We start from the raw sequence: 12,564 nt of genomic DNA, 5'->3' as shown, positions 1-12,564 counted from the left end.
AATCCAATGAACTGCTGACTTACATTTGACCAAGGAAACAGAAAATACCCTGTGGCCTACATTAAAAACAATTCCATAAATGCAGGGGAATTGAGACAAAGAGGCTTCTTTGAAACACCTAGAAATCAGTTTGTGTTGGGAAGTCAGTTTTCAGTGCTTTTGATGCTGTTTGGAGCTGTTTCCAACTCACTAACACTGTATACTTGGAAGAATGGAGGTATAAGAATTCCTCAACATCTAGATTTGATGTTAGATCCTTCTTTGGCCACATGAGGACACAGAACCCAAGGCGATGCTCTGAAAACAGCCCTCTCTCAACTATGGTGGGAATTGAGGCAAGCGCTAGACTATGAATTGATAGGTTTATTGTGCTTATTAAATGTTTTTTTTCAGTTCAGTAGCTAAAAACTGGAAACCATGAGCCAAATTCTCCACTAATGCACATTCTTTGCATTCCATAAGGTTAGAGATAGGGTGGCTGTAGGTCACTACGAAGATGCACATTATCTCCCTTGAAATGACACAGGCTGCACTTAGACTATACGGTTGGTGCAGAGAGATGCAAGGAAGGGCAACAGAAAGCGCTCCCTGGCAAGGGCTCCTGCAAAGCCCGTAGTGACACTAAGTAAGCCTACTGGGATCATATTCACTTACTAGAACCAAGGAGCTGTCTCAGAGACAGCAGCCTTTCCCAGCACTGAAACCCATTAGCTATGATTTAGACAGAGGATTCCTACTTAGAGCCTGGTGAATTTAAACAGATTTATCAGGCATCTGGATTTACCTAATCCCATCTTTCCTAGCTCTCCTTTTGGAAACAGAGCCAGTTTGGTTGCTTTGCAGAGACCTCTGACTGATCCTGGATATTGAAGTGCTAAGGGTTGGAACTCATCTCCTCATCTACCCTATTGCCTTTGTCCTTGCCTTTTTCATCCTTCTGTTTCCCTCCCTGACCAGCTCTCCACACTCCTTTGCTTTTTCCCGCATTCTGCCTGTTCTTGGTACAAATGTCAGGGGTTCAAGTCTTGCTCCTTTCTGCTTGTGGAACAGCAGGAGACCACACAAAGACCAATAGATCCCTCTGTTTGTAGGTCTTATCCTGACTGCTGGGGCAGCCAAAAGATGTGGCATGCAGGAGTCAGGGCGGCTGGGACAGATAAGACTTCTGTTAGCATTCAAAAACATTTTGGCTATTTGGAGCATTGTATTTTCTCTCTGGATTCTGTCTTGTTTATCATTTACCTATGACAACAACCCTGTCAGGTAGTTTAGGAGCAGATACGGCCAATCTCACACATTTCTTGTATAAGATGTTTCCAAAAGCAATCCTATTTCTCTGAGAACTACCCTTGCCAGATGCCTGTGTCCCAGATGCTTTGCATCTCAATGAACACAGATCAAGAAAACAAACCCATTGCAGAAAAATATGTCAGAGTATAAAATTGACATATGTGATACCAAAACCAGGCATCAGATATGAGTCTGAAAGACAATGAGAAGGATTTTGACAAATATCTGCAAAAGGAACCACTTTCCTTGCATGGTAGTTTCCTTTGAGACAGAGGTTATCATTAACCCAGAAAAAACTCAGATGTTTCCATTTTACTTTCACTTACATTTAATGGACATTTTGTCATTCACTGCAAAGAGAAAGGGGCATGATCTCTGGCAAAAAAAATCTCAAATTATTTTTACTGATATGCATCACTGCCAGTCACACAACATTGGTTTGTTGAGTAAAACTAGTCCAAGACATCTGAAGGCATCTGAATTTCACTGACTGTGTTGATGTATAGACATGAAATGAACTTGTGTGATTACAACAGGATATTGCAGGTTTTCTTGTAAAAAGACAGCTATAAAGGTAGTTTCAATATTCCTAGATCTCAAAATAAAATAAAATAACCAAACAACCCCCAAAACAAAACCCAACCCTCTGAAATGCCTTAGAAATGAAAAAGCCTTGAAAGAGATGTTAGTAGAGATCATGGACATGTATTTCACTACACTGAACTGCTCAGTACTCAAGAGAGTGTTGTAACAGTGCCCACCACACAGACAGAGCTAGCAGCCTGTACGTTAGAATTTTCTACCAGCTGATCTATAAAAGAGGTTCTTGACTCCTGTCATCACAGAGACAAGAAGATGCATAAAGAAGAAGGATGGCTATGGAAATCAACACACCTTTGTCCAACAAATAAATTGGATCATTAAAACAGAATAATGGTCTTTAACCATTTTTAGTGCTTTTCATCTTAAATGTACAAAATTCACAAGTCATGCCCCTTAAAGGCTAGGGAATGTCTTTAAATGAATCATTTTTATTTCCTTTCTTACTGGGTCTCTGCATTTAGAGCCTGTATTGAAAAAAAAACCAATTAGTCACACTGGAAAGCTTTGCTTGGCTACTGTGAGAGCTAGAAATTTTGCTTTCCTGCTGACAGTTGAGGCACTCCCACAATACCACCTTCTAGGAGTAGGAAGTATTGTCAGACCTGGGTAGAAATAGTACATGCTGCCTGTGCATCATTTTGGCTGTCCATACCTTGCTGGGCTGCTACACTTGTCAGCTTTTTTTTACCACTCTGTTTGGCTGAGTAACACAGTTAAATTAGGGCTGAAGACAGGTTGTTTTCAGTCTGTCCTGCTCTTAAAGTTTGTTATATCTCCATCACACCAGAACACACCAGCACTGACAGCAGCTTGCCAGGTTTTGCCAGCTGCATTGGTTTGTCCATTGCCTTTTCTGACAAGCTTTGCTGTCATTAAAATGAGTGTACGCAAAAATACACTTTGTGCATGCTGATGCTGAGTTATAGGCAAGAATATATTGAGGCCAGGTGTATGCATAGTATTGCCACACTAAAGTCATTAAGGCCATACTCAGCAAGTGCATTTTCCTGCGAGCAAAGAGATATGCGAAGACTACATGGAGCAGGAATTAATTCAGACACCATTTGAATTGTAGCAAATGGGGATCCTCAGGTTCTTTGCTGCACAGCCAGCTCACAGGCTCAGAGATGGGCTCTTCACAGGGGTTGGAGAATGCCCTGGGGCCAAGAGGCACTCCTGGCTCCCTCAACTCTACCAGAGGCAAGAGCTCTGCAGTGCCCTCTGGGAGGTCCAGGCAGGCTGCACTGATTGTGGATGGAGTTCGGGGCAGCAACCACTGCTCAAAGAAACGAGCATCAGCTGCTCATAGATCTGTTTTACCACCTTGTGGTAGCAAAGGACAAATCAGCAGTGGAGTTTAGTAACAGGCTGCTTAGTTCATTCTTTGCTCAGCTGCAGCTTTAACTTAAATAACAGTAATTGCATAATTTTTCTTTTGCTAACTGTTGCCCATTTAGAAGCCAGTGGAAAGCATGGATTCAGCTAGCTTTGATAATGCCTTTCTTATGAAACCACAACCACAACGAGTTTTCACGTAAAGCTTTTGAGACCGATTGCTGAATTCAGTCAGACCAACTCTTTTTGCTTGATAATGCAGAAGAAGGGGTTATTTCAGCTATAATGGTCTAAGATAAATGCAGTTTTACTGAATTAAAAACATTTCAGATAAATGTTCCAATTCAGTTTCATGTGAGGATGGAAAAAAAGTCAAAACATTGCATGAAGATAAATTGCAATGGTTTGATTTCCTGTTTTCAATTTGCTTTTTTTTTTTTTTTTTTACATATTTAGTTTCCACAGAAAAATACAAATTAGTTAGCACTGAACTGACAATAGCACAAAGGAAAGCCTTTGGCATTAGTGCTACGAAATGATCTGGTATGTCCAAAGGCCATTATAAATTCATTCTACAAGTAATTTCAAATCTTCAAATGTCTGGTTCGATTGTGAATTTTTTTTTTTTTAATAAACAACAAAATACAAAACCAGAAAATAAAATGAAATGTTTCACAGGATAGTGACTATCCAGTTTCTGATCAGCAGCACAGCCAGACTCAGCAGAGGGAAGCAGGGAAGCAACAGCGCCTGGAGTTTGAAGATTTATCTAGTCTTTGATTTCAGCAAGTTTCTTCCCCATACACTGAGTTGCCAGGAGACATGTTGTACTGTAGATATTTTGGCAATCAGAAAAAAACCCTCAACAACAACAAACTCAAACCCAAACAAAACAAACCAACCATAAAAACAAAATCAAACCAAAACCACAGATCACCCTCCGTACTATCCACTGCTAGATATCCATCATCTTTCAGGAGATATTCTGCATTACACTCCACAATATATGGTACAGCCTAGAGAATAACTAAACGCTACATTCAGGAGCCAGACTGTAAACTCTAAAATGAGAAATAAATAAAAAATTAAATTGTTTCCCTATAAATGCTCATTTTTTCTTGAGAATTATGAATGACTAAGCTTTATGAAGGACGCAGATGTAGATCACAACCAGTTCTCCCCGCCACCGCCAATTCCCTCCCAGGAGGAGCATCTGAGGAGCCATACCCTGTGGGGTTTTGGGAGACGGCCTTTGTGAATCATCTTGACACACCACGATTTTTTTTTCCATTTGACACTTCTAGGAAGGCTGCGCCCTCTCCTGACTGTTTGCGACTCGGCGTCGGACTCGTGACTGATAAAGCTGCTTTGCTGCAGCTAAAAAGTCAAGGTTGCAGTGCAGAGTTACGAAGACCTGTCCTGATTGACTTAAAACCTCTACTGCACTATGCAGAGGGGCTTCACATTGAGATGGATATCTCGGAACTACAATGCCTTTTCACTATGGTGTAAGAAAAATTGCTTGGAAGCATACACTTGAAAAAAAAACCCAAACACTAGAAGTTTGAAAATGGACAGAATACCATTCTAGAATAATGTCCAAATAATATACACTGTTTACATCCATGCAACTCTATAAAGGAAACTTTCATATGTTGAAAATATAACCTTGGAATTAGTGTTGTAACCCATGGATTCCATTTAATAGAACTAATACATAATATGGCTAATGCTATTATAAAGTGTCAGTCTGTCTTTGTAAGCAAATGTAATCTTCTTCAACGGTAAAGCTTACGCAGGAATGACTAAAGAAATCCCACACATCTTGTCAATCATTCACACCATGTCTAAGTGAAGATCACCTTCATTTTTTTTTATCTGGAATGCTTACCTGTTGTCTGATTCCGCATTCAAGTTAAATTAATTTTACAGACTCACAACTGCATAGTTATTAAAGCTTCTGGTCCTAGGAACTACTGCATACAATCAAGAAAGAGAAGGAAATTTCCCTATGGTCAAAAAACAGGGACTATTCGGAGGGGTTTTCTTTCCTTCATGGCTCAGAATATGAGTCACTTCCTCAAATCATCTCGGAATTTTACTTAAATTTTCTTCTATTCTAGTACCCAATTACTGACACTGTCAATCTTTCTGTCTCTCTCCTTGTGGTACATAGTTTTGCTTATGGCTTCAGTCTTCCCACCGAATGACTTTACATTCTTTTTTTAGGGTGTTGGTGTTCAGATTGTTGTTTGGGGGGTTACAGGCAGTGTTTTTATTCCATATGCTCATTCAAATAACTGATATACCAGCTGTATAAGAGAAGATAATTATTAAATTACCTCCTCTAATTTATTATTTACAATGTTGCCATACAGATGATGGACACTCATGGTCAATGGCCACTAACACAGCTGGAATGGGGAGCAATTCTTCATGGACAACAGCAGACACTGAGGTATGTTTTAGACCCTTGGAACTTAATGGCTACTGCCAGATATGGGAAGAAACAATCTAGTTGCTTTACAACAAAGTATTTCACTGCTTTTATAGATTCTTCTATGCACCTTTTGAGTTTGTAAAACACGTTGTACATTGGGTGAAAGTGAATGATTTTCCACTGCTAAATTGCCCTACCTTCCAGTTCCCTCACAGCTTTGCCTGTCCTGCCAGGTCAGCAAAACCTTTACACTGCGTTTCTGACACTCAGCTGAAAACAGAGAAAACAGCCACGAGGCGGCGAAGTGTATTACAATACTCATACAGCCTCAGTAACAATCATGCAGCCTCATTAATAATTATCTTCAGCTCCTGTAACAGGATTCCTAATATAACAGAAACATTGTATTAACAATATAATTTCCCCATGCCTCACAAAGGCCTCATATTGCTTATTAAATTAGCAGATTAATTACAATTACTTTTAAATGCATTTGAGGCATTTTCAGACCACAAACCTATCTCAGACATGAAAAGTTGTATGAATAGCGTTGTTTCAAGCCTTCCACAGTCAAACTCCTGTGTGCTTAAACATATGCTTAAGCCTCTGTAGGAACAAAGCCTTAGTATTAAAGTTTGATCACTATTTTATTATTGTAATTTGACAGCATGTTGTTAACTGCTGTAGGGTGTTCAGTTCACTACTGATAAAGAATATACGGCAGGCTTTGCACATTATTTAAAACCACGCTATGCATATTTAAAGACTTAATGGGATGGTAGTTCTGACAATATTCACCAATACAGTGTAAACACATATTAGAAAACTAAACAACAGAAGTATTTGAAAAAAAAGCAGAAGCATATGTGAGCTGTTATTTCTCATTATTTTACTTGGTGATTTTGCTGTGAATGTTCTTTTGTCTATGAGGTCAAACTGCTGTCTGTGCTCCATGGGAAAAAAAAGACAAATAAGATATTAAGAAAACCTGTAAAAATTATTTTTAAAATAGAGCATTGCCCTGCATGCTTTTTTTTTTTCCTACTCCTTTTTACAAATTTTGCACAACAAACAAGCAAACAAAATTGTAAAAGCCAGTTTAACTAAAGCATGATTTGCCTGGTGTTACAGTTACACCCAGTACACACCTTCCCTGGAAAGCACTGGACACATGAATCTCTTTTTTCCAGAAACAAATCTCTACCAAGCTGCTCTTTGAAGGCAATAACTCCAACAGACCCTGCTGCTTAGGTGCCAAGGCTCCAGTGTGATGCACAGAGTGGTCCTCAGGGGCTCACACTTTGATGAAGCAGTTTGAAAACTCTAAAGCTGAAGGAACTTGGTCACAATGAGAAATAAAAGGAGAAACAGCGCTATGGTAGCCTGTTCCAGAACTGGGTTGCAGGATCATACACGTGGCATTATATATGTGGGATCGGACTGCTCCCTCCTTACACTTCAAAGGAGTGAAACTTGGCAGTAAACAATTCCCTATGCTCACCTGGCCCTCAGGACTGCACAGCACGAGCATCGTCATGGCGGTGCTGGTGGTGGCGGAGCTCGCCAGGGCCTCAGCCCAGCGCTACCCCTACTGCAGGGCTGCTGACTCCGCTCCCCCCTGCCCTCCCACCACTGCCAAGCACCAGCTGCGGGAAGGGACTCGTGGAGTGGTTTGTGTTTGAAGGAACCATGAAGGTCACCTAGTCCAACTCTCGTGCAGTCAGCAGAGACATCTTCAACCCAATCAGGCTGCTCAGTCCCATCTGACCTGACCTTGAATGTTTCTGGGGATGTGATGCCTACTGCCTCTCTGGGTAACCCATGCCAGTGTTTCACCACCCTCTGTGAAAAATTTCTTCCTGGTATCTAGTATAAACTTCTGTTCTTTTAATTTAAAACCATTAATCCATGTGCTATTGCTATGGCTGCTGCTAAAACTTTGTCCTTGTCTTTCTGATAAGCCCTCTCTAAGCACTGAAAGACTGCAATAAGATCTCCTCAGAGTCTTCTCCAAGCTGAACAATCCCAGCTCTCTCAGCCTGTCTTCATAGAGGTGTTCCAGGCCACCGATCATTTCTGTGGCCTTCTCTGAAGTCCATGTCTTTCCTGTGCTGAGGGCTCCAGAGCTGGAAACAGGACTCCCAGTGGGGTCTTGCAAGAGCGGAGCAGGGGGGCAGAATCACATTCCTTGCCCTGCTGGCCACGCTTCTTTTCATGCAGCCCAGGATACAGGGCCAAATCCCACATTTCTCTTTGGGACAGGTGCTTTTATGTCACGACCTGGTTGTGGTGCCTGCCTATGGGCAAATGCCACCTCTCGTTGCTCTCCAACAGGATCATAGAATCATAATAGAATGGTTTGGGTTGGAAATGACCTTAAAGCGCATCCAATTCTAACTCCCCTGCCATAGGCAGGGAAACCTCCCACTGGATCAGACTGCTCAAGGTTCCAACCAACCTGGCCTTGAGCATCTCCAGGGATGGAGATCCCTGGCACCGAGCGCAGGCAGCTTCCCCTGGAGGAAAAGAAAACAATAACAAAAAAAAAAAAAAACCAAACAGTTAAAAGCCCTCCCACAGCCCGTGCCAGGGCACGGAGGGCACCGCAATCCGGCACCGCCCTCTTCCGCCCGAACTCAACATGGCGGCCGCAGCGTCCCCCGCCTCTCCCCTCGCCGAAGATGGCCGCCGCGCCGCGGTGGGGCGGCCTGCCAGCACTTAAGATGGCAGCGGCGGGGCCAACGCGTCTCCTACCTCGCCCGGCGCGGGGTGGGTACGGGCGCGGCGGCTGCGTTCCCTCCTGGATTTATTTATTTATGGAGGAATATATCGCCTCGCCGGGCGCCGCGGGGAGCTAGGGGGTCCCTGGAGTTGGGGGGAGGTGGCGCGGTGGCCGCCGGGTGGCCGAGTGGGCGGTGGCCGCCGGGAGGGGGCCGGCCCGCGTCGACGCGGTTCCTGTCGCCGTGACATGGGTTCCCCCTCGATGGCGGATGCCGCGGGAGGCCCCAGATAACCGCCCGCGGCCCCTCTCCCCTGCGGCCTCCCCTACCCCCCACCTCGTCCCCGCCGCCATGACCGCGCGCGCCCCGCCGCCCCCTGCGCCGCACGCAGGTAAAGGAGCCCATGGGACAAGGAGGGCCTGAGCATGGGGGGCAGCCGTGCCGGGCTGGGCCAGAGGGCGCAGTCCAAGGCGGGGGGAGCTGGGCCGGGGGTCCAGCCCTACGGGGGGGGAGGGCAGAGCCGGGGGTGCAGCCCTGTGCGGTGGGGAGGCAGAGCCGGGGGTGCTGCCTTACTGTGGGAGAGGGAGCAGAGCTAGGGGTGCAACACAGTGAGTGCAGCCCTTGGGGGGCCTGAGCCGGCGGCTGCAGCCCGGCGGGGCGGGGTGGGGGGGGCGGGGGCAGAGCCAGGTTGGGGAAGAGCTGAACCTGGGGGAGTGCAGCCCTGGGAAGGGGGGAGCTGGGCCAGTGAGTACGGGCGGAGGGTGCAGAGCCTGGGGTGCAGCGCTGGCGAGGGTAAGAGCTGAGCTGAGCCCCAGAGAGTGCAGTCGTGAGGAGGTGGGAGCTGGACCAGGGAGTACGGGGTGTGGAGGGAGCTGGGCCGGGGGGTGCAGCCCTGCCCGATGGGAGGTGGGGGTAGAGCCGGGGTGCAGCCCTACAGGCGAGGTGGGGCCTGCAGGTGGGGGATCCGGGCCGGGGATGCAGCCCTGCGGGGTGGAGGGGGCTGAGCTGGGCCAGGGGGTGCATGGGTACAGCCCTGCAAGCTTGGGGTGCAGCCTTGCTGGGGGTGTGGGGGTATGAGCCGGGGGGGCTGGGCCAGCAGCTGAAGCCCGGCCGTGGGGTGCAGCACTGCGAGGTGGGGAGTGCTCGGGCCGGGGGGCTTTAACCTGCCCTGCGCGGTCGGGCTCCCCTCAGGCGTCTCTTTTACGGGGCGAGCGGCGTGACGGCCGGCGGGCGCATCTGCAGGGGACGCGCTGGAGCCGAGTTATGGTTTTATTTTATTTACAACGTTGCTGAAGCGCCTTTCGGGTCCCTGACGCTTCAGTTTGCTGTTGTAAGTGGCTGCCTGATGAACTCAAACGTTCTCTTTCCTTAGACAATTCTTTATACCGAGGGTTAAACCATTTCAGTGCATAGACATGCCGAGGGTTAAGCCTCGGTATTCCTTCAAAGCATCAGGGGGCTTCTGGTGGTGACAGCCCCTATCCTTCAGCTGCAGCAGGGAGACTGAAACCTGCACAAGTTTGACACTCCGTTTAAAGCAAACCCCTGTTCGTAAATGGAGTGTGTAGAAGAAGCATTGCTGGCGAAGGCTGTGCTGCTTTGGTCGCATAAGTTTTGTTTTCATGAGTGGTTTACAGTGTTTCGCTAGTGCCGATTTCTTCAGCTGTTGAATCCATGGTGAAGTGACTTTGATGGATGCTGCTTTTTAACTGGATTGGTCCTTGGAGGCTGAACGAAATTAAAAGTGTTTCCTCCTTTTTTTTTTATTCTCTGGACATATGCTAGACTTGGAATTGGCCTACTTTAGGAATAAAGACATTAGGTTGTATTGGTGCACATGGAGATTTGTGTGCGCTCATGCAGCCAGTGTGTAGGTAGCAGTTCCTCTTCCTGAAGCTGGAGCTGTACCTGGGGGAGTGTAGCATTAATTGGGAAAGCCAGGGGAAGAGTTGAAGTACCTGTACCTACTGAGTGGTTGGTTGTTTTTTTTTTAAATTTTTGAAACATTCCTTTTATATCAGGAAAATAAATAGCCTAAATTTGAGGATGTGAGATCTTGGTTAATTTGTATTTTTAAGTTTGTACAGTAAAGGGACTTCAGAAAAGCTAGTGTGGGTATGGTGTTTCCATTCCACATGATGTTTGTGTAAAGTACACATTGTACGACCTTCTAAGGTCATGTGAGAGTGTGACCTCCTCTTTTTACTTCCTTAATTTGCTTATAAGTAATCAATTGAAGGATCTCTGCCTCAATAGATCAGTTCATGTTGTCTGATTAATTTTTTTATTTGTTTTCTTTTTGCTGAGATCATGATTTCATTTAGCAGAGTATTTAATCGTCTATAAAATCCATTTATACATGGTGAATTGTATTTGTGTTACATACTTCTGTTGATGAAGGCAGTGTGTGATCTTAAAAGTTTTAGTAACTTGAGAAGTTCATGCAAACATTTCTACACCCTAATTATATAAAATAATATTCTGAAACTTTCAGTACTTTGGAAAGGCTCGTCTTTCACTGTAGAAATAATAGAGCAGCTTAGATGGACTTCTGTCAACACTCAACCTTTTCCTCTTGAAATATTCATAGAGCTCTCCTCACAGATGTGTAGCGGTGTCAGTTGGAAACACAGTGGTAAAGAAATTGATGCTGGATCTGGTTGTCTTCCCTGCACTTGGTGGCATAATCTTCTTTCAATTACTCATTATCTTTGACGAAGTGTTCATTCCTTTGTGCTATTGTACTGCTTGACAACTTAAACCATGTCTGTGTGAACATTTCTGTGCATAGACGTACTAACCCTTTCATGGGGATTCAAAATACTTATAACTTTGTGTAGTACTCTTAAGAGAAGCATCTTGGATCCTATTCAGTGCTAGGTTTCAGAAATCTTGTCTGTTAATTTTATTTTTCCTTTGTGCAGGAAACACACTGTGTTTTTTCCTGTGTGGCCTTGAAATGTGCCTTGTTTGAAAACAGTCTCATTTCCAGTAGACTTTCTTCCATGCTAATGTCTTTAGCAATTAAAGTTTTGGATTGATACTGCAAGGAATGTTTCTGTAATGGTGCCAGTTGCAAGGTGGTGTAAAGGGCCTGCTTCTGTAAGGCAGATAATTTGGGTTTTTCAAATCTAAAAGTCCTGTGTTGGAGAGCCCCAAGGAAGGACAAATCCTTTTTTCATTTGAACGTAGGTACCAGGGGAAGGAAATGTGAAACCTCAAGTTTCTATCTGGTTAAAAGTGATGGAAAATATTTTTTTTTTTCTGTAGAGTGTTAAGTGTCCCACCTGTATTATGTTTTTAATGTGAGATAGTGTCTGTAGGTGGGATGAATGATGAATAACGTAAGCCTATTCTTGGTGTGTGTGTTTTAACTTGCTTCAGTTGCGGGGGGGCCTTCTTAGGTAGTTGTTCTCTGTGTGTTGAAGAAAATATTTGTTCACTTAAAACCAAGCAAAAACTAGCATTAGTGGGAGGAAGAACTATGCCAAGTGGTGGGACAGCCATTCATGTAAGAGTGCACCTTTGGGCAGTTGTAATTTGCTCTTTACTGTAGTCTTTGTGATGATGGAAGGATTTCTGTGTGATGGAGAACATACAGGTCTGTAAACAAATCTCTGAGAACAGTTGACTTTAGATAAGCTAGTTCTAATACTTTTTAATCCAGCATCTTTTTTGTCTTAATTTAGAACAGGTTTCCAGCAAACATGTTTGAGGGTAACATTCAGAAATAAATTTTCTTACTGAGTTGTATTCCAGCAGAGCTAGGTTTTAAACCCGATTGACTTTCCCAGCCAGATATGTTTTGCCTATATGAATTAAAACCATGCTTGTTCTTAGAACATCTTCCCCACTCTCTGTCTACACATTTAGGTACAGTTTTATCTGCAGCTGTTAAAGCAAGTCAGGAGACATAAAGGTAAAACATTGGGTTGGGTTTTTTTGCTTATGGTAAATTTATAAAAATAACCCAGTCTCTTGGTTTGGCAGAAGTGATGCTATTCTTTGTTAAAAAAGTTTTGTGAACTAACACAACATTTAGATTCGTATTTTTCAAATGTTCCTCTGATTCCTCAGCTAAGCCTAGGTGAAATAGGGAGAAACAACTAGTGAAAGTAAGTTTGGCTGCTTCCTTTATATAATCTAACAAGTAGGACTTAGAGGAAGATATTCGTA

At 44.1% G+C, this 12,564-nt stretch overlaps 2 protein-coding genes across 5 annotated transcripts in view; one reads left to right on the top strand and one right to left on the bottom strand.

Moving 5' to 3' along the window:
- The window catches only part of LOC128851832 (uncharacterized), a 69,387-nt gene extending 60,947 nt beyond the window's left edge, over positions 1 to 8,440 (bottom strand). Inside the window, exon 1 of the mRNA XM_054063642.1 lies at positions 8,423 to 8,440. The gene's annotated coding sequence lies outside the window, so the exon portion shown is untranslated. The remainder of the gene's footprint in view (positions 1 to 8,422) is intronic.
- Positions 8,441 to 8,611: 171 nt separating this feature from the next.
- Positions 8,612 to 12,564, top strand: part of AFTPH (aftiphilin) — a 45,816-nt gene continuing 41,863 nt past the window's right edge. For 2 of the 4 annotated variants that reach the window (XM_054063639.1, XM_054063638.1), the window contains exon 1: positions 8,616 to 8,779. The gene's annotated coding sequence lies outside the window, so the exon portion shown is untranslated. Of the gene's footprint in view, positions 8,780 to 12,564 lie in introns of all 4 variants that reach the window. The other 2 variants (XR_008449326.1, XR_008449327.1) reach the window with 2 other exon arrangements.

This window comes from Cuculus canorus, chromosome 3, assembly GCF_017976375.1.
Source record: "Cuculus canorus isolate bCucCan1 chromosome 3, bCucCan1.pri, whole genome shotgun sequence".
Taxonomy (NCBI): Eukaryota; Metazoa; Chordata; class Aves; order Cuculiformes; family Cuculidae; genus Cuculus; species Cuculus canorus.
This window is presented reverse-complemented; position numbering and strand designations above follow the sequence as displayed.